This window comes from Cuculus canorus, chromosome 1 (genome assembly GCF_017976375.1).
Source record: "Cuculus canorus isolate bCucCan1 chromosome 1, bCucCan1.pri, whole genome shotgun sequence".
In the NCBI taxonomy this organism is placed as follows: Eukaryota; Metazoa; Chordata; class Aves; order Cuculiformes; family Cuculidae; genus Cuculus; species Cuculus canorus.
The window spans coordinates 48824337-48847114 of record NC_071401.1 but is presented as its reverse complement, the minus strand read 5'-3'; the positions used below and the strand labels follow the sequence as shown (position 1 = coordinate 48847114).

At 37.8% G+C, this 22778-nt stretch overlaps 1 long non-coding RNA gene across 1 annotated transcript; it reads left to right on the top strand.

Annotated features, from left to right (window-relative positions):
* Positions 1-3434: 3434 nt before the first annotated feature.
* On the top strand, positions 3435-21422 carry LOC128851012 (uncharacterized). Its single transcript, XR_008448300.1, has 4 exons — positions 3435-3537; positions 3978-4150; positions 11582-11780; positions 21314-21422. It is a non-coding gene; the product is annotated as an uncharacterized LOC128851012 (long non-coding RNA).
* Positions 21423-22778: the final 1356 nt, after the last annotated feature.

Genomic DNA, 22778 nt, shown 5'->3' with positions numbered 1-22778 from the left:
ATTGCCCTTTGGACATGCTCCAGCATCTCAATGTCTTTCTCTTAGTGAAGAGCCCCAAATTGAACACAGTATTTGAGGTTGAAGCCTCATCAGTTTTGAGCATAGGGGAAAGATCGCTTCCCTAGTCTCGCTGCCACATTATATCTGATATGACCCAGGATGTTATTGGCCTTCTTGGCCACCTTGGTATACTGCCAAATCATATTTATTTCGCATTCATGTCACTGTGCACCTCCTGGAAGAGTCTCTCTCTGTCACTTCGCATGCTCCCATGAGGTAGTGGCATACAACAACATCCAACTGCTAATGCAACCCAGGAGGCTGTTGCTCTTTGTTGGTGCAAAGAGTGCTTTGCTGGTTCAACCTCTTGTCCATCAGGACACAGAGATCCTTTCCTGAAAAAATTATTTCCGTCTATTTTTCTGCATGCAGCAGAAAAAAACGGTGGAAGGAAAAAAGAGGAATTTGGATATCAAGTTTAGGCAACTTATCTGTGAGTTAATTACGCATGCATGGTTTCCAGTGCTTGCCCAGAGAGAGGCTTCTTGTTCTGAATTTTCCTTTGGAAGAGCTTTCCAAATATAAAGAAACTTCAAGCAGAAGCCCTGCTTAAGTCTCACAATTAAGATAAGCATCTAAGACTGGATGGTTGATGAATCCAACTTCATGTTATGTTGAAATTAAATCGATTATCAAAGTATATTAATATTTTATTTTTAAAGGTATTGTTGGATACATCTGCAGGATTTTAGAGAATATGGGTTAAATCTTCAAATCAGAAGTATTTTAGGTTTTATTTCTGGCAAACATGGAGTGTCTAGTAAAAGTGAATGGAAATACTAATTTATAAGCTTTGTTTTATAGGATAACTTTCTCCCTAGTTTTGCCAGACTTGTGAGCAATATTTTTATATTTTCCATTAAGCATTTTAACATTTTGGGTTTTTTTTAGCCTGGAAATTTGACAAATAACATAAAAAGTGTAAAAAAAAAATCTTGTTTTAAAGGAATCAAGGTAGATTGTATTTGGGAAAAAAAAGGCTTATACTATAAAAGGCTCTAGGTATTAAAACACTATTTTGAGTCCAAAGTATACAGCAGGAAAGGTGTTTTGAATGAGTATTTAATGAATAATAAGCTGCTGAAGCAGTAGTTATTGCTGGCATTAGTTGGGAGGAAATGAAAACGAAGTGCTAAAAGCAGAAAGATATCTCTTTTATGAATGACAGAGTTTTGAGAAAAATAAAGTTAAAGTCTGGAACCTTGATTGTAAAACAATATATAGCACCATGAGGTTTTACAAGCCCTTTCTATTTCAATTAATGCCGGTGCATTGCAGAAAATAGAAAGATAGGAAAACCAATGATGTCGTACGGATGCCAGACTGTATGGTAAGCATTTCAGAGCTGATTCTTTGAAGAGCGAACAAGTGTTCTACTTAGCTTTTCCTATTCAATTATTTGGAGTAATTCTATTTTTCTGATGATTTTCCCTTTTACTTGCTGGTAAATTTCCTTTAGTAGTGTTCAGTCGTCAGTGCCCTTTTCTTCCCCACTTACTGTTTCAGAGCTTCCTTGTAGGCCACAAAATCTAAATGTTTCTTCTCCAGCTTGTGAGGTAGTATGGTGAACGTTTACTCATTCAGAACAACTTTGTCCTCTCCAGCAGTCATATACACTGGGAACATAAATTAATAATGTGAGGAAGTATAGCAAAGGTAGTCCAGTCAGCAATATGTATTCCTGACTAGAGTGATAGGGAAGTCAAAGAGGAGAGATGCTCTGCTGGACCTCATACTCATCAACACAGAGAAGGTTGTTGGGGATGTGAAAGTCAAAGGTGACCAAAAGACAGTGGCATCCAGGATCCTGAGGGAAGGAAGAAGGGTAGAAATTAAGCTCACAGTCTTGGACTTTGGGAGAACAGACTTTGCCCTCTTCAAAGATCTGCTTGGAAGAGCACCATGGAATAGGACCTGGAGGAAGAGAGGGAGGGCGAAGAAAGCTGATTAACATTTAAGGATCTACTCCTCTGTGTGATGAGTAGGAAGTTAGGCAAAAATGTCAGGAGGTATTTGCAGATGAACGAGGAGCTCCTAATCAAACTCAGACACAAAAAGGAAGCATATAGAGGGTAGAAGCAAGGACTAGTGATCTCAGAACAACACATAGACATTATTTGATCAAGCAGGGATGAAGTTAGGAAAGCCAAAGGTCAAATGGAATTGAATCTGGCCAGTGCTGTTAAAAAAATCACAAGAAGTGCTTCTAGAAGCACATAGGTGGCAAAAGGAAAACTAGGGAAAATGTGGGCTTGTCGCTTAAGGAGATGAGTGACCTGATTAAACAGAATTTAGAAAAAAGAATGCCTTCTTTGCCTCAGTCTTTACTAGAAAAACTGGCTTTCAGGAATTGGAGTTCCCAGGGACCAGGGGGAAAATCTGGAGCAAGGAAGGTGTAACCTTGGTGGAAGAGGATCCATTCAAGGAATACTTGAACAAACTGGACACACATAAGTCCATGAACCCTGATGGGATGATTCCACAAGTGCTGAAGTAGTTGACAGACGTCATTGTGAGACCAATCTCAATAACTGATCATTCAGGTCTATTGAGGAAGTCATGCCAAATTGATAAAATTCTTTAATGAAATTACTATCTTGGTAGATGAGGGGAGAACTAGATATTGTCCGTCTGGACTTCATGATCTGAAGATGTTGATACTTGTATGGGACACCTTGACACGGTGTCCCATAGGATCCTTATAGAAAAGCTGTTGATATACGGGCTGAATGACCATACAGCGAGGTAGATTGAAAACTAGTTGAACAGAAGAACGCGTCCACAAACATTATCTCACAAACAGCAATGCATTTTTTTCTTCCTGCATTTAAATTAGTTAATCTAAATATATTCTACCAGTAAATTATTAAATCTGTGTAGGCAGAATGCACAGGGAGCATCGTCACATCTTGAGTGACAAATACTGTGTTTGAAAGAAAAATATTAAAATTGCCCGTATTTGACAGGTTTTAACAAAACAGTGAGTTTTAGAATGGCATGTGCCTGCCTTCCTCCTCCTATGGATTAACAAGTCACCAATTTCTAATGTACATACTGCAGGATCTTTTTTTCTCAAATCATACAATGCTAATAAGGAAGTATTTAAAGTGTGACTCCTGAGTAGCATTGAATTGAGTGTGTGGAAAGTGAAGCTTCTATTAATTGTGATTTTTTTTATTTACCAAACTAGATTTTTCTGAACAAATTTAGATAGGTAAGTACTGCTAATACTGATGCCTCACTAAAAATGTTATGCTTATTAGAAAAAATTAATCTGAGGCAAAACTTAAATATGGTTTCTGGAATTATGCTGGTGTGAATTTGGCAAATTACTGTAAATAGCTCCAGAAGAAACATCATCCATCTATTTTCAGATATAAATGTTTTGCGACAGACATTGTGAAGAAGAAAGTGTCTGCCATTGTTACTGATGTTCCAACTGAAGTCTGGCAAGATCCCTTTTGACTGTATCTTGGGGTAAGATAACATGACTGGTCTTATTGGTTTCATAGCTCATAATATGGCAAGTCATCTTTTAGATAGACTCCAATGATCAATATCTGAATCTATTAAATTTCTTGATCCAATATACTAAGTCTCTCTTAAGTGCTATCACATGAATTTCAAATTACAGGACAGTAATAATGCATACGCACCTACATTCTATTTATATTGTATTCCCTTAAGCTGTGTGCTATATCTGACATCTAACCACAGCACTTTCAGAAACCATTTATTCTTGCCACAGAGTTTCATCTTTCTAAAGTTTGTGGCTAGGCTACAGATGGAGAGAATACATTTATTGGTTCTCTGCATATGAAACTAGCATCATGTTCTTTTTTTACATCTCATGAAAATTGAAACTTTGCCAAGATATTGCAGTTAAAAATGAAATGTACAATTTATCTGTTTTGCAGAAAGACTGAAATTTTCTCCCTATAGTCAGCATTATTAGAAGATGTGACCACCACTGGAAAAGATCTGAAAAGTCAACATGGTCGGAAGATGTTGATACTTGTCTTGGAAGCTCCAGAGAGAATGGAAATGCGTCAGAAGAGTTAATTCACAGAAGCAGTTTTTCCTTGTGATGGTATCTCAAACTTTTAGCTGAAATCAGCACTGTGTTGTTGCAAATTTGTCTTGAACAAAACTAGATTTCATCACTGGTGATCACTAAACTGATATTTGACCGATCAATGAAGAACAATTCTTATCAGCTAGTCTGACCTTCTGGATTATTCAGACTATAGAACTAAATTCACTTTCTGCATTATGGTAGTAATTACTTCATCTTAGGGTAAAGTAAGCCTTATTGAAGTAAAAACCAGTCCTCTGTAAATGGTGAGGAAACTCAAGACAAGCTCATTATCTTTCCCTCTCACATTTTAATCAAATTCAGGCCAAGGCCTGTGTTGTGGCTACTCAAGTTTGATAGCATGATTTCAAAAATATTTTTCATATCTTTTGAGCACTGCATTGCTTAAATAAATAAATTAATTTCCTATCAGTGATTGGGCAAGCTAGTAAAGGAAGAGATACCTTTGTTTTCCTGAATGTATATCATTAAGAATTATGCTTTAGGTGATATAGTCTCCTCATAAGGTTATATTCTTGCCAAAAGGTTGTGCACATCAGAACTAGTATTGAAAAGATATTATTTGACTTCGTCTTTAAAAATTATGACCCTTGTATTGCAAGCCACCAGTGCACATATTGAAGAAGCAGAGAAATGGGAGGGAACAAAAAAATTAAGGTTTATTTAATGGGTAAACAAGTTCCTTTGTACTGCAGTGTTAAAAAATGAATAGAATAACACTAATACATAAAATCAATCTTTGGATTCGAACCAGTCAGTGAAATTTGTTCTGTTCGGTGTTTTACTCCATTCCAATGATTTTTCTTTATCATCTGTTTACTCTGGGTATTACCGCTCTTGGATGAAGAGGAGTTATATGTCCCACTAAAGCAGTAGAGCAAACAGAATTGATGATTTTCCTAACCAGCCTGAAAAGCACTTTCTGCTCAGAGTTCCACTGATGCAAAAAGGAATTGTGAATATATTCATTCTGCTGGGTGTGCAGCAAAAGCTCTGAATACAAATACAGTATGAAATATCTAAAGGGAAAATTCCTCAGGGAGTAAAAGTATGGGAGGTGAAGGGCAGAAGCATGGTTTCAGGAAGTACTTTTCCTTCAGAATTACTGAGAGTTTCTAAAAGTTGGTTTGATGGCAAGCAATCAGAAGATGGAGGTATACATGAATTAAAACCCTCTCTGCCTGTGGTGTTGGAAATTAATTACATGAACTTTATGAAGCCCTCCTAGTTTGCAGCAGCAGTAGATCAACCCATGCGGTAAAATGTAGACTTTGTTCAACACAGCACTAGCACAGTTTGATAAAGACTGTAAGACTATGGTCTTGATCAAACCTAATATCTGAAGCTGCAGAGAAGTGATTAATTCCCCCTTAGCTTCAGGCACATAATAAAGGCGCCTAATTTGAGGTCAAACTCACTTTGCAGTCAACAAAGATACTTTTGGAAGTCAATTTTAGCAATTTTTCCCTTCCATTGATTACAGAGGAAATACAGTGGGGTCAGGCTACCCTCAAATTATATGCCACAGTGAAGTGCTTGAAGTTAATGGGATAAATCTGGTTGTGATCAGTTAATCCAGCTGGGACCAACCAGGAACAGCCTCAGATATCTCACCAGCATAGTGCAATTCAAATTCATTGCTCTTGGGATGAAGTAAAATAATACTATCTTTAGGGATTGTTGAATAGCATTCATGTTTATGGCAGAGGCTGTGCTTCTTGGTTGGCTCTGTGTCCAGCTGGTGGTTACCTAGTAATGCAACAGAATGTTGTCTTTAAGTTATTCCTTGTGCAAGTATTAAATGAGTGCCTCAGTCATGGTAGGGGATATTCATTGCCCTGTCTCTGCACTTCATTCCAATCTGCGGCTTCCTGTGCCTGTGCCATTCCTTGATAGCAGAATTGGCTATAGAGTAGTGGAAGACCTCTTACTTCACGACCAGCTCCTGCCTCTTTTGTACGATTGTTGTTCTGATTTCAGCCGGGATAGAGTTAATTTTCTTCCCAGTATCTGCTATATTTTGGATTTAGTATCAGAATAACGGTGGTAACACAGATGGTTTTAGTTGTGCTAGGTAATGTTTGTGGTTGGCTGGAGTACAGATGATTTTCTTCCCAGCAGCTGCTTGGTTTTAGCCTTTCTATGAGAAGAGTGTTGATACACTGATGATTTTAATTGTTGCTAAGAAATCAAGGATTTTTCAGTTTCCCTTGTTTTGCTAGTGTGCAAGAGCAGAGGAAGGGCAGCTAACCCGTATCAGCCAATGGAATATTCCATACCATAACATCGTGCTCAGTATAGAAATGGAAATTTAGCCAGAGGGCAGGCAGGTGATCCAGATTCTCTGTTCAGTGTTCTGCTTGCTGCGATTGTTGCACTTGCTGCAATGTCTGTGTTTGCTGCTGTCGCTGCAATCGCTGTGAACTCTGCTCTCTGCTATTGCTGCATTTGCTGAAATCACTACTTGGGACTGGTTAATCATTGGGCAGCGAGGGGTTGCATTTAAATATATTGTTTTCTATATTATTATTATTGTTGTTGTTCATTTTGTTATTGTTACTAGTATCATTTCTTTAATTCTATTTAAACTGGTTTTATTTCAACCCACAAGTTTTCCTCCTCTTCCTACTACAGTAGCTGCACAGTGTTCAGCTGCTTGCGAAGGGCTAAATTATGACATTGCCCAGGCAGAGGTGGAGGCTTCAGGCTGTGGGTTTTGTCTGGCTCTCCCCTGGGACTGTGTGTTGCTGGAGCACTGAGGCTGAGCCCACGGATCCCTGCTGGGTCCCAGCAACCAGCAGAAGGGGTTGGGTACAGACCTTGCTCTAAAAGGTGGCAGTCTACCTACACTCTGCCTGAGGTAACATGATTTTGCTGACTTATTCCACTGTCCAGGGTAATTGCCAGTTTTGTCTATGCCTCAAGTCAGTCCTAAATCATGATTAGTGAAGGGAGGGCATGAATGATGAGATTTATTACATACCTTACCTTCCAGGCAAATTTCAGGCTCAAGAAAACAGAGAGGCTACTGAACTAAAAAAGTTTGATTGAGCAATGTGTGGGGCTCTCTAGGTGCCTTATTGTGATCAATATTGCAATGGCCAGAAAGAGAAGAATGACCTATCTACAAAAAAATACACTATGTTTTCTTTTCCTACTTGAATTCTAGAGGCTTTTTCACTATGAATGGCGTGTTGCTCTCTGTACTGAACCAGAGGTTTCATGGCTAACAGAGCCAGTACTGACCATACTGAGTATTAAAGAAACAGGACTTTTTTAGACATTAGATGCCATCAGAGACACTATTACCCCAAATATGAAATAGAGAGAAAGAAATTGATTAATGTACTAGAGGGAGAGTTACTGAGAAGAGGCAAAGTAGCTCATAGCCATCAGAGATGAGAGCACTGCGTAACATTTTTCTTGTAACTGGTGGCAGCCAAGAATCAGCAGACTCCTTACAAAAGAGCCTAGGAGAAATCCCTCAAAGTTTGCCGTCTGGCAGTATGGAGTCTTTGTCAAGGTCTTAGCACTGAAACTAAGTCATCTCTTTCTGAATCTCTGCCTGCTGAAAAAGGTTGATTACTTTATATAAACTGAAGGTAGTATCTCATATTAGCCTGTAAGATAATCAGGCAACAGTCTTGTGAAGAGATCTGCATTTGTCCAAGGCTGACAAATACAATTTCTTGGCAATTAAACATGCTACGACCAATAGAGGGAACATTTTGATGTTGCCCGGGTCATGTGGGCAACTGAAAGTTGGGACAACTTTCCTAACACCTTGCAGTCATGGAAAAGTGTCTGAAGTCTGTAATTAATAGACCATTGGGTGACTGCCACAAGGGATCGTGATGCCTGACAAAACACAACTTCAGACATCCTAGACAAGTTCTGACAGAAGGAAATGTCTGATAAGTTTTTTTTAAGGGTAATTTCTGCTCCACAAAGGAAGGAAAACCCCCAAAATTTTAGAATTAATTTTGCAAGGTAGATGGTTATGCTCTTGTACAAACTTTGCCTTAATCTCTGTGGGAGAAAGAAGACAGTACGCTGGGATAGCCTTCATAGAGGTCATCCAATCTGTACTATTTCCTTATTGTATTTAAAGTGACTAGTCACATAGTGAAAGAAAAAGAAAGAGTGATTTTTTGAAAAATCACAGGAGAATTTACTTTGCAAATATCAGCTCTATCTTAAAGCTGGGATTCTCATTCTAGATTAAATACTCTCACATGTTATATTCCGTTTAACAAATGACATTTTGTTCTGAAAAGAGTGCCAACATGGTTGCACTTATAAGTTTTCTTTTCAGAATTAGGTCCCTAAGCTAACTTTGAGTTTGTTTGGAGTTGATTTGAGTGAAAGGGTTGCTGTAAGTCAGACACCAGACCTGTGATTCAGGAAGTCACAGAGCTGGCTGCTAGTAGGCTGCAATGTGCGAACCTAGCTAAAAAAGGCATTGTAAAAAGGCTGCAAAATTAAATTATCTGATTATAATGCAATTAGGATGCTTTAGAAGAGCAGGACTAATTTTCAAGAGCATTGTTATCATAGCTATCCTGCCTCTGGGACACAAACTGGTATCTCTTCATGACGCTACATTTCAGAACGGGTGAAAAAGAATATTTATGTTATTGCATTTCTCATCTCATCCTAACCTCTCTTGCTTTGCAATACAACCTTACCTGGATTCTCCTTGAACTGTTCCATGCCTTTAGCTGGCAGAGAAGAATTTGCAGTAAACCAGCATTTTCAGAGCTGGTTTGGGTAACTTCACATAGTGCTGTACTACACATTGCACACTTATCATACCTCCCTGTGTATACGGCCATTATGACTGTTTATGTAGGCAGGAATAAAGCCAAGTGTCAAAATAACCCACTTAAACATAAGGACAGGAAGATTTATCTTATACCTCACTAACACATTTTTCAGTGCTCCTGTAGGATGAAATATGAAAATATCTTTGCTCTTTTTGATATTTCCCAATCAGGTTAGCCTAATGAAGAGGTATGCAGTTGTTCAGTGCAGAATTATAATAAAAGAATCTTTTGAAACCAGAAATGATGTAATGACAATGTGTTTCTCTTAGATATCTATAATATTAGTAGAAAATAACCGCTTCATAATTGCATAAACTGAGCTACCAAAAATCTGCAGGAAGCTAGCAGTAATAAAACAGTTCAACAGTGCACAAAATCCTGACAGCTATTAAGATTGCAAGAAGCTAATACAAATCCCAGAAGTGCAAGTTTGGTAGGCTCTGATCACCATCTAGAAAAGATACAACAAAAAAGACAGATAGCTGTACATACCATGTTATGTAAGCCTCTGTTTTTTTCAGCTGTTACATTTTCTGAATAATAGTGTCACAAAATTTGATTCTTAAACATTTTTGAGTTAAAATGGATAACAGTCTCCAGAGATTATAAATATGTGCTTTCTGCTGTAAATCTAAACATGATAAGTTTTCTTCTGAATTTAATTGCTAATACATGCCTTTTAAAGAAAGAATATTTAGAGGAGAGTTAACTGCAAAATTAACTTTTGAAGGAAGACAATAATATTGTTTTTTCTGTGAAGTAATTATTTTATGATTTCCCAAAGAATGCAGTCAATATTAACTTTTTGAAAGACTTGAATGGGTCACTGCATTGAAGGAAAACAAATTTTTCTTCTTGTGTTGTCAGAAGTTTGTACATGTAATGACAGTGTTGTGGACTGCCAGAATAGTAAGTACACAGCATCACTGCCGAATCACACAGGATTTAGACCTGCCATAATAATGTTTTCATAATTACAGACGAATATGGAAAGAAAGCTGAAACTGATGACGCTGAATGATCTGTCTAAACTGCAATGTTACCACTCCTATTTTTCTTTTCTTTCTTTTGCCTTTATCTTCTACTTAACGATTTGTTCATTTAGCTATACTTACATCTGGTGCCATTGGGGCCCACTGATGAGCACGTAACACCTACTCAGGATCTGAACTTCCATATTAGATATCTTTCATGCAGGCAGGTTAATAGACTGATGAACCTGATGAATTTGAATACAGTAGCAGAGATAAAAAATAGCTGGTTTCAGTAGATGTAAGCACTGGTACATAACTATACAAGATGACAAATGCCAATGTGTTAGATTTTAATGGATGAAAAGATCCAACTCTATTACTTTTTATGGCTTTGGGTTTTGTGGCTTTCAGGAAAAATGTATCACGGCCATAACCTCTATACATCTATCACTTCATTAAAATAGATCCAGAAGCAACAAACTTATTCTCTACAAATTGGATTAGATTTTTTTTTCTTTAATCTCTAAGTTCCAAATATCAAATGTGCCAAATGAAAGATACTAAAGAAATACATTTATGTAGCCTGGAAAATATTTATACTTAGAGGGATTATTTGCTGATTATACTTTGAGAATTCTTTGTATTCAATAAAAATTGCCTCAGGGTCTACACGCAACATCTCCCATCTCCCAGTCCATTACAAGAAACAGCTAGTCTGGCAAACAGAAGTGAAAAGCTCACAAAACCACAAAGGATATTTGTAAAGTTTGCATTTTTTTCTCTCAAAATAGAAGTGGATCTCAATATTTTAGGAACTTAATGTGATGAAGCCATAATAAGACGCCCTCTTGGCTGACAGCTAAGTTAGAAAAAGAATCAAGATGAAAGGCAAGAAGAAAATTCAGCTTTTACAAGAGTAATTAGTCACTAGAACAGACTATCAAGTGAAGGAGGGAATTCATCGTTTCTTGGAGTCTCTGTGAAAGATTGCTTTAAAAACTGTGTTTGCCAATGCCTGTAAGTTTTACAATGTGTCTTGCGATGCTTAGTGGATTTGTGTTGAGCCATCTCTTGTATTTATTTGAAATGCTCAGATTTCATCTCTCAGAGAAACATTTCTAGCCTTCTGGTGATGGCAAAAAGTTTGTATGGCCTGAGTGAAGCCTAATGCCTCCATACTGAAAAAGCAAATGATACCCAAATGTTCTTAAAAAATTGAGTTTTCAAGTAAGAAAAGGTTTTCTACAGTTCTCCAGCACCTGCAAGGAATGTGAGTGAGCTAAGAAATGTGTAGTGGAACTGCAGCAGCTGCAGTTTCTCCAAGACATCTCCTGACTGTGAAAACTTATTATTTTCCCCGCATCTTTAAATTCTTCAGTTTCAGAGCCATATCTTAAACCGGAAAATTTAGTGTCTTCCTTTGCTGGGAACTGATTGAAATCTCTGATTAACACACACACAAATCAAAGAACATATTGCCAGTAACCCCATATGCTTAAAAAACTTGTCTTCTGCCTTACCCTCAGACATTTTCTAGTGAATGTTACTGACCCTGTATCTAAATCCTTGGTTGTCTTGATGTGAGGATATTGAGAACTGATGTTTTTTCATATTTTCCTTTTGAGCTTGTATTCAAGCAGGTATCTCGGTATCATACTCACTGCCTTAGAGCCTCCAGCATCCCACCAGCCATCACCTGAATACAGCTGGAAACCTTCTCACACCTCTGGAGTTTTCTCTCTACTCTGCTTTTGAAGCTGAAATGGGAACCTTCTTTGCCATCATTTGGATAAAATTTGCTGTGGACCTGTGAAACTTGTTAAGGTGAGAAATGCATTGGTTTTCTTTTTTAAAAATCATTCTTAATTCAAAGTAGGTTAAACAAATAGATAATAATTTATTCATAACCTCAAAAACAGACAACACAGTCATAGATGTACATAGAAGAAATAAGTGAAGAAATAAAAGATAAACTTGTGTTTAGCTTACTTCTGTGATTAGATCAGAGAGGTCTCCCTTTCCTTCTCTAAATAGGATTGTTTCCTCTCTTGTCAGGATTGTACTTGAGTTTCAGTCTTTGTGCTTGCCACTTCTCTCCTGTGGTGAAGTATTCAAGGGTTTTTGTTTGTATTTAGCTTCTTCAATCAAATCTTACAGGGATGTAGACGATGCATTGTTTCCTCCACAGTGGTTTACATTTCTAGGAGAGGCAGTCTGTCTTCCCATGAAATTCAAGGGAAAAAAGGAGAGAGATTATTTCCTTTCCACAGTTACATAACTATGTTTTTGTCTACTGGGACTCTGCTCTGCTCTTAATTGATTAGTAAACAGCATTTTTTTTCAATTTACTTCCTTCCTTTTGGTGACTATTTCTAAATTTTCAGCAGGGAATGTATTGTTCTTAGACTTCATTATTAAATTTTACATTAAAAACATACAAGAAATGCCAATAGTCTTAGCTCTCTACTATTTATAATCCACTATTTATTAGTTAGGTAATAGTATTTTTTATAAGATACATTTCCCTTAAAAGTAGATCTGTTTATGAGATTACATTTAGGTAACTGGGAATGAAAGTATTCTGATCTGCAGTCCATTTAATTTTGCCAGAACATACAGATGCCTAATTCAGATCTGTAAACAGTAGTTGAGGTGGACTAGCTGAAAAGATTCCGTAAAGGTGGTTTTCTTTAGCTGTTGCTTCTAGCTTATTTTAAAAGCAAATTTACTTTTTTTTCAAATTATAATTCTAGTACGCTTTGTGGCCTATATCAGTGGCAGAAGACCTAAAATAAAATTTTAGTGTTTTCTACAAACTTTTTAAGGCGTCCTTAAGCAAAAGTCACATTTTATGGTTAGAAGAACTAAAAATGTCTGCAAAGAAGCTCTATTCTCCAGTATGAAGTAGGTCAAGAATCTCAGGTTATAAAAGGATTTGCAATATCTGAAGCAAATGCTTTTGACTAGATCTCCTCCAAAACCCTGTTTTGCTTTTTCTTGCCTAGTCTCTCAAGACTGTAAAGTACTTAGGAGTGTATTAGTAAACTAATGTGGAGAAAATCTTCTTGCATAACACTTGGAGTTTAAGAAAAATTTTTCAGAGGAAGAAATACCTCTGAAAAGAAATATGTAATCCCATATATATTTTCCTGTGTTAACACTGAAGACTGCCCTTCAGATGTGAGGACTGTTCTGACTGATAGCCAGAAGGGCTTATATCTGTCAAGATACAAATATCTCCTGCTTTGCTCTCTGCACTTGTGGACCCCAAGATCACAACCAATGGCAATAAACAGAGCAGAGGACTTAGATATAAACTTTAGTGTCATTGTTTTCCTTTAGTCTTTCTGCCTGCAATTTAAATTGAAAGGACTACAAAAGCAACTTTTCCTCTCTTCTTTCCTATACAATTGTAATCATCATAGCATCGTGCATCTGAGGTACATTAAGTTATATTTACAGTAGCTTTATTAGATATCCCTTTTGTAATTGTTTCATTGCTGGTCATGTAGGTGAAAATTGTCAGCAATTGTTGAGTTAAAAACCAGGAATTTCTTTTCTCTTTGAGGAGGGAACAATTGAAGCCAACAGGATAGCAGTGAGCTACAAATGAATAAGCTGGTTTTGAAGTAGGCAAGGAAGGCCCTAATTATATTCAGTATATAAATTTAGATTCTAGCTCTACTGAAAGAGATACAGATTTTGTCACTGACTGTGCAGAAGCCAAGCTATTATTAATTTCTTCCAAGTGAACAACTCTTGGCCAAGTGAACTCCTGGCAATTAAAAAAGGTGTTTCAGTGTAATTTATTTTTAATAGAACCCTGTTGAGGTATTTATTCTTTATTCAATTATTTCTTTGTCTTATCACTTGGGCAGCTATTCTGCATATTTTGTGCATGTTGTGCCTTAGAAAAGTCTTCTGCAAATACGTTATACACTGTATTTTCATATTGTTAGACAAAATCTTTAGTACAAAGACAGTTTACATTCTAAAACTGGGACTCAGTAACTTAAGAAACATTCAGTAAATACTTAAATGTGTGTGTGCATATGTGCATGCATCCGTGTGTGTGTTGTTCACATCTAACAAATACTGTAGGGTGAGCACAGACAAGCTATGGACTCTTAATTGGAACTTTCCTAAACTTTCTGAAACTCTTGTGTCTGCAAATTTTCATGGAAAATCTCATATGAGGAAGCTGACTTGTGATATTTTGACACTTTCATCTCCAGAGCTAGAAGAGCTGAAACATACCAAAATAAATCAAAGCGAAGTTAGCCAAAGGCTTTGATCCTTAGGGATGCAGTATAAGTTTAGTTTGGATTTGGAGCAAATACTCTTAGTGGATCTTATTTTATTTTAACTTGTTTTTTCACACTAGTTTTTAGAGGGTCATCCTGAGGGTTGTTTAGTAATTACAGTCTAGGCATTGAAATTCTGGAACTAGGAACAGAGTGAACCAGCAGCTATGGCAGCGCCAGTACTGGAGGTAAGGGTTCAGCACACAGAAGTACATCCCTCAAAAGGATCAAACTTCAAAAACTGTACACATTGATGGGTTGATTACTGAAGACACAAACCCACAATAGGTGCTGTGTTCTGAAATAATTTGCTCTCTTGTATCAGCATTATCACCCCATTCAGAGGTGAGTTTAAAGATAATGATTTCTTGGAAGGCTAAATCCTTATTTTATGACACTTTAAAAGGATAATTAAATTTAAATTATTCTTTTTATTCTTCTAAAATAGGAAATAACTAACCTGAGTGAAAGCGCATGGATCATTGTGACTTAAGCTATTATAGAAAATCTATAACTATGGACATTGATATATCCTCTGTTATACAATACAATTACTTTGTGGTAGTTTTATTAAAGGTAAACTGTATTTTACTTCCTTTTTTTTTAAAAAAAAAGAAGACTACAAAAGAGCTTTCATTTAAGATCTAATTGATTTGTTGGCGGTCAGTCTCCTTCTTAAGCCTCTTTTCATTGATTTGCTGAAAAAGGATTTTTCAAACAGGAGATAAAGAAGTACTGTAAAAATTGCCCACTTGGTCTGCTTTAATAAAATACAGTATTCTGTTAGGCATAAATTTAGGCAAGGTCAGTGTCCTGTCAGGTGAGATGCTCTTGCTCTTACAGCGTAATAGTCTTAGTGGACATGCATACGTTGATAAGTCTTGGAGAATTTCTTAGACAAACATCCTGGTAACCGTCCTGGAAACACCCCAGTGCTATTCTGAGGCACAGTTTAGCTATGAATATGTAAGTCTCCCTCCTCCACCACCTGTGGCACTCAGGCATGTGAACTGAGGAGTGGCCATTGCATAATCTTCCAACAGAGAGAACCACGGGATGAGGAAGAAGATCCAGCAAAGACAGTGACACTCATTGGAAACTGTTTGATATTGTGCTGCAAAACAGTTGAAACTGTGAGCAGAGATGTAAAATATTAGTTCTTTGGTTAAACATTTTTACCAGGAGTCCCACCTACAAAATTAATGTTCTCACGTTGACTTCAAGAACTTATGAATCTGCCTCTTGCTCTGCTCCCAAATCACAGGACTTCTTTTTAAAAGGAACTTTACTACCAAGTTAGGGATAGTTTTCCTACAAAACCACACAAACGAAAATATAGTTGACACTTTGGCTGTATTAATTTAATTTAATATAATTTAAGCAAAATAAAATAAAATATTAACATTAAATCCATGAATCAAAATATTTAAAGATGGATTTTCCTGGCTATGCATTTTCAAATTTCCTGTTTTATATAATTGCTATAAATAGAAATATATATAGGAGGTTTGGTACAGTCCAGGGACCTTGTTGCACAACAGTAGAACTGGCCCAGAAAGTTAATAGCTCCTTCAGTTCTTTAGTTCCTGTCTACACACCTGCAGAGACAAGATGCAAACTTAAATTTACTCTTTGGGTGACTGCTGACTTACTTTCCTTCTGCATGAGAAAATTTTGCACATGTAGGATTCATAAATGGTTATGGTGGATACATCATAGGCAGGAAGTCTTGAAAGTAATATTCCAGGTTACTTGCCATATGCTTTCTAGTTGCTGGAGCTAGATCTATTTATAAGTTGGTTCTTGACTTTACAGAAGTTATTTATGAACCACATTTTATTCATGAGCCTCTGGTCATTTGGGACTATAAACTTCTGTAGAGGAGTACCTACACGTATAAAGAGCATGAGAAGGGAAAAGTTAAGAAGTCACCCTTAAACGGAACAATAAAGGGTAATGAGGTGTGCTCACCTTGGATAAAAGCACAGTGAGAAGTTTATGAAGAAAACAGTTTAAACAACATGACCTAACAGTAAGAAGCAGTAAAAAGTACAGAGGAAGAAGGTCTGGAGGAATCTGAACTAATCCCTAAGCATTTAATCTACCCATCTTTTAAATACCTTTAGGGATAGTGATTCAACCACATTCCTGGTCAGCCTGTTCCACTGCCCCATAAAACTTTTGGTGAAGAAATCTTTCCTGATGTCTAATCTGAACCTCCCGTGTCACAACTTGAGGCCATTCTCTCTCATCCTGTCACCTGTCACTTGGAAGAAGAGACCAACACCCACCTCTCTACAACCTCCTTTCAGGTCATTGTAGACAGTGATAAGGTCTCCCCTCAGCCTCCTTTTCTCTAGGAAAAACAACTCCAGTTCCCTCAGCTGCTTCTCATAACCCTTGTTCTCCAGGCCCTTCGCTGGCTTCATTGCCCTTCTCTGGACGCACTCCAGCACCTCAATGACTTTCTAGTAGTGAAGGGCACAAAACCAAACAGAGTATGCAAGGTGTGGCCTCACCAATGCCGAGTATAGGGGCTCAATCACTTTCTTGGTCCTGCTGGCCACACTGTTTCTGATACAGGCCAAGATGCTCTGGTTTTCTTGGCCACTTGGGCACACTGATGGCTCATGTTGGGCTGGCTGTCAACCAATACACCCAGGTCTTTGTCTGCAGGCAGATTTCTAGTCACTTTTCCTTAATCCTGTAACGCTGCACAGGGTTGTTTTGTCTCAAGGCAGAACTCCGCACTTGGCCTTGTTAAACATCATACCATTGGTCTCCACCCATCAATCCAGCCTGTTCAGACCCCTTTGTAGAACCTCCCTACCCTCCAGCAGATCAACACTTCCTCCCATCTTAGTGTCATCCATGAACTTACTAAGGGTACATTCAATCCCTTCATCCAGATCACTGATAAAGATACTGAACAGGACTGAACCCAGCACTGAGCTCTGGGGACACCACTTGTGTTTGGCTTCAACTGGATTTAACTCCACTGAGACCACCACTCTTTGGGCCAGGCCATCCAGCTAGTTTTCAACTCAGTGGAGGGTGCGCCTATCTAGGCCAGTAGCAGCCAGTTTCTTGAGCAGAATATTGTGAGAAATGGTGTCAAAGTCTTTACTAAAGTCCAGGTACACTATATTCACATCCATTCCCCCATCCGTTAAGTGGGTAACCTTGTCATAGAAGGCAATCAGGTTAGTTTGGCAGGACCTGCCCTTCATAAACCCATACTGACTGGGCCTGATCACCTGGTTGTCTTGCTTGTGATAACACTCCAGATGACCTGCTGCATGATGTTCCCTGGCACTGAGGTCAGCCTGACAGATCTGTAGTTCCCTGGATCCTCTCTCTGACCCTTCTTCTAAATGGGTGTAACATCTGCCAGCCTCTAGTCACGTGGAACTTCCCCACTCAGCCAGGACTGCTGGTAGATGATGGAAATGGGTTTGGTGAGCACATCTGCCAGTTCCCTTAATAACTCTGGGTGGATCCCATCCAGAGCCCTAGACTTGTGAATGTCTGGTTGGTCACGCAGTTATCTAACCATTTCCCCTTGGATCATGGGAGCTTTGTTCTGCTCTCCCTCCCTGTCTTCTGGCTCAGGAGGTTGAGTACCCTGAGAACACCTCACCTTACTATTAAAAACTGAGGCAAAGAAGGTATTAAGTGCCTCAGCCTTATCCTTATCCTTATCCTTATCCTTATCCTTATCCTTATCCTTATCCTTATCCTTATCCTTCATTACTAATGTTCACCCTGCAACTAGTAAAGGATGGAGACTCCTTGGCCTTCCTTTTGTTCTTGATATATTTGTAGAAACATTTTTTATAATCTTTCGCAGAACTGGCCAATTTAGCCAATTTAAGTTCTAGTTAGGCTTTAACCCTTCTGATTTTCTCTCTGCATGATCTCACTTCACTCTTGCAGTCCTCCTGAGATGTGGTATATGATATGAGTGGTCATGAACTAATTTTAAGAGAGATTTAACCTGTTGTGGGGTTTTTGGTTTTCTTTCCTTTTTTCTTTTTTTTTTCTTCCCATCTGTAGTAGCTACCAATGAGACAAGTAAGGCAGTGGCAGCTGCAGGCAGATCCAGCTGCAAGTAATCTACAATTTCAGTTGAGAGGCCTTAAAACACATGATTTATTTGATACAGTACAGCTCTTTTTACTGCTTGAGTATTGTGTCTGAGACAGTCAGATATTTCCTCAGCCTCTTTTGTTTCTTAAAAAAAGAAGAAAGTGTGAGGCACAAATGCATCTCTTTACACCTGACGACTTCAGTTCTGGCAAAAATACTCCCAGTATCTCTAACGTTCATTATTCCACCGTTGCTAGTCTCACATTTAAAAATTCATATTTTTCCTTTGCATGTTCAGCCCTCTTTTATGTTTATTCTATAAACATGACTTAAAATTTTCTAAAGAAATCATTCCAGTAAAGCCCATGATCTTTTCAGCTTCCTTTACCTTCAGTCATTAAAAATGTATTATTTCTGGAAAGTCATTCTGGAAACAAAGTAAGTGGAAATTAAAATAATAATTCCTAAATAACTTAAAACTTTTCATTCTTGGATTCATGTGTACTTTAGTTTTCATCAAAATTGTTCCTTGACTTGTTTTTTTTTTTCTTTTGTTTGGATATTATTTTTCTTATTTTTTCTTCCCTGAAAGGGCCATCCTCGTAATTTCCTATATTATTGTATCTTGGTAGAAGATGTTGAAATATAGAACTATAATCTTGAAATCTTTTGCTCAGATAATTTTTAAGCAAATATTTTTATTTCTTGTTTATGTTTGCCTTCCTTTAGAAAGTGGTGGCAGCAACTAAGAATAAATCTATTAAAAATAGTATTAAAGTGCTTGCGTCTTGCCCAGACCTGACCTCATCCAGCATTTTGTCAGTTTATGTGGGATTTGTCTTACTGACTTTTACTTCCACCTAGTTCAGGCACCTATCCCTGAATAAACTTTTTTTTTTCCGGACTGTTGAGGGATCTTAGCTCTTATGTTACTAACATTAGCTGAGATTCATTTCCTTTTCCCTCTCCCTTTCTTTCTTGTTTCACCTCTTTATGTCTCGTAATGAAATTTGTGTGGCATGGTGCCTTTGACGCACATTTTGGAGAGGTTTATTGTTAGAAATTCACAGTTGAGGAATATCTTTCCCTTCCACTAGCTGTCATGCCCCACTTGCGTGGATTGCCTCCTTTATTTCTGAGTGGCCATGCAAGGCATAGACTTGTAGAGCTCTTCAGTTGCCACATCCCTCAGCCCCAGACGTGACTTGAATTCATTATTTCTTCATAAACAGCACAAAGGAGGACAGAGGAGCAAGGTTATTAACAATTAACCTAAAGCCAGAAGAATATCATCACATTCTCCATAGATTTACTACTGGCAGTATCACAGAGCTAACTCATTTATCTTTTCTTGTCATCTAGTGTTGGTGGGCCCATTTCTGCATTTATTCTGCCTCAATTCTAATGTTAACATATCTGAGGATTTGTATTTTGATGTTCCACAGCTATATTAGTTTCTAATAAATTGAAGAAGCACTTTAGCTCTTCTCTCTCTGGACATATTGTCCTAGAGTTAACACTTTGTGAACTGCTGGAATGCACTTGAAACTATTCTTATTTAAGATAATTTTAATTCATTTTCAGTTTTAAGACTTCTTGGGCTTCTAATACTTCATAATGACAATGATGTCAGAGTAGGAACGTCTAAATAAATGAGAGGCTTTTCTGCAATCTGTTTTCCTAACTTTACGTCTGGGTTTCCCTAGACTTTAAAATTATCTCTGCTTGGAGGTTTAACAGGTGGGAATGTGAGGATGAAGTCTTTTTTTCTGAGCACCTCATACATGGAAACCCAGCTGCTTCTTTTCTGGCTAAGCTGCTAGATATCTGGAGATCTCAGATGCATCAGCTTAACTCTGCCGCTGGTGAGTTAACATTTGGTATTTCTGGGAAGTCTTGGACCTCCTGTGCATATGCTGCTCAGCAAATCCTGTGTCTGCAGACAGGTGTGGCTACACCATGAACAGCATCTGCAAAATCCTGGTAAAGCTGCTGTCTTGTAGGCTTGGGTATGAGAAGAATCCCAAGGAAAAACTGTCTCATGAAAATGCTTCTGCTGGCAGCTGAACAGCCTCCTGCCTCAGGCACTGCTTGACAGTAAGCAGAGGCATGTGTGACTAGAAAGTTTGTTCATTTCTTCCCAAAAAAATTATTAGGTAGTCTAAACTTTTTCTCTTAGGCCATTACAAGTGCACTGACACTACCAGTAGGATCACATTACATTTTCAAAATATTTTCTTTTTTTTTCTCTTGCCCTGGCACAGTTTATCCTGTTCTTAGGTGTCATTCTACAGCTTTGCTCAAGCTTTAGTTGCTGAGCCTTTCTTTTCTTTCCTTATAATGGATTTTTTCCTAATGATTTTTTTCATGTCTTATATTCTGCTTTTAATTTGCCCTGGGACTTACTTAATGTAGGTTAAAATTGAGGTAGAATGAAGCTGAATATTTTGATATCTACTTAAGAATATTCAAAAAAATTGTGATATATGCATATCTTTTGGGGAGTGCTGCCGGTATGTTGTGTTGTCCCGCATGGGCCTGATGTTCTTGCAGAGGTTGGAGCCTCTTTTGGGCAATGGTTGTCTCTCCTGGGCAGTGCATAGCCCAAGGGCTCTGACACTTCTGGGAACTGTTGAGAGGTGGATTTCTATCGCTGTTATTATTACTAACAAAGGACGGGGTTAGGGCTTCAGGAGTCTGTTTCATGTGGAAGAACAATAGATGCATGTCTGTGAGTATCTTGGGCAATGCTGTCTTCTTAAAATATTTCTTACAAAAAGCTGGAAGCCTGCATCCAGGTCATCATAGAATCATTAAAATTGGAAGAGGCCTCTAAGATGATCAAGTCCAACTGCCAGCCCAATAATTACCCTGTATTGCCTTAACATGTGCATGTCCTTGTCTGATTCATGGCACTGCTTTGTAGACAGACCTTGGATCTGACGTGGTATGTTGGTCCTTCAGATCATTGACCTTGAAGCATGGGCAACCTTTAAATGCTCTGTTCCCCTGTTCCATGACAATGAGTGTTACTGGCTGCAGTCTCCAGGAAGGATCATGTAAATCACCAGGTAAATCCTTGCACATGAGTGATAAAGTAATGTCACACCAACCTTGTTCTCATCTGAAATATCAGCTTCACTCAAAACCAGATAATACTACTTTTTTTTGTTCCCCTATAGTAGCTAATTCTGTAATTTGATGCAAATAACATTCAAGTCTTTGAGCAGATCCACTAAAATCTGACACTTTATAACACATATATATTTGTTGCCCTTCTTTTGCTTTTCTCAGTATCTATTTTATTTTGCTGTGTTCCTGAATGCCTTGGTAGGTTATTTTAAATACAGCATTTTAAAATTTTCATCTAATACTTCTGGTTAACATTCAGCACTTTTATGGAGAATGTGAATTACACACTATATCAGCCAATAAAGATTTCATTCAAAACCTTAGAAGTAGCATTTTTTAGAAGCACTGAGGGCTAAGACAATAAAATCCAGAATAAAACCAAAACCATATTTTGCTGGGAATTGCTTATCACTAACCAGAAGATTTTGCTGACTAACCCATGGGAGTAATGGTTGACAAATGGTTCTTGAAATCTGTCAGTCCTGCCATTTTCTGCATGGCTGCAGAGTAAATAATAGACAATAAGAAGAGGACCTTATAAATCAGCACTTCCCAAGCACTGCAGTAAATGGACAAGAGACAAGTTTGCGGCATGTCACTTTACATCCAGTGTTTGGACAACAGTCAATTAGATTTTACAGCATGTGGTTACACTGAAGCTTTACTGCTCTGTTGGTAGTGGGGTACCAAACAGAGAAGTTGGTTATTTTAGCTGCCACTCAATAAAAGTAAAATATTATTATTACAGATTTTTCTCCCCATTTCTTTTAGAGCTCAGTTGCATTATGATTTCATGTCAATTTTTAGATAATGTGTGTCAACACTGTCAGAAAAAGTATACACCACCTGCAAGGCAGACCTGTTGGTTGGACAGGAGTGTTCATTATCAATGCCTTAACGGTCCACATCTGGTCTCATCTGCTTTTGAATCTGTCATGTTGCTTGACATTTTATTTATTTTATCATTTTTATATTCATTTATTTCCAGAAATAGTTTAAAAAGCATAATCTTTGTGTGGTCTGTGCAAACCAGAAAGTAATTTTACCTCACATATTATATTTTAGTAATTATGGCAAAGAAATCTGATGACAGAGTTCAGAACTTTAAGTTTGTGAGAGAGATACAAAATTGTTGTGATACCCCTTAAAAGGCCAGATCCCAGGTTTACTGAACAGGGCATGGCCTCCTCTGGCAGCTTTGATGACTGTGCAAGTGGCAATGTTTATGAAACAGTAGTAGCCAAATAATGACTCCTGTTTGAAGCAGGAATGCGAGCTTCTTCTCTAGAAATAAGGG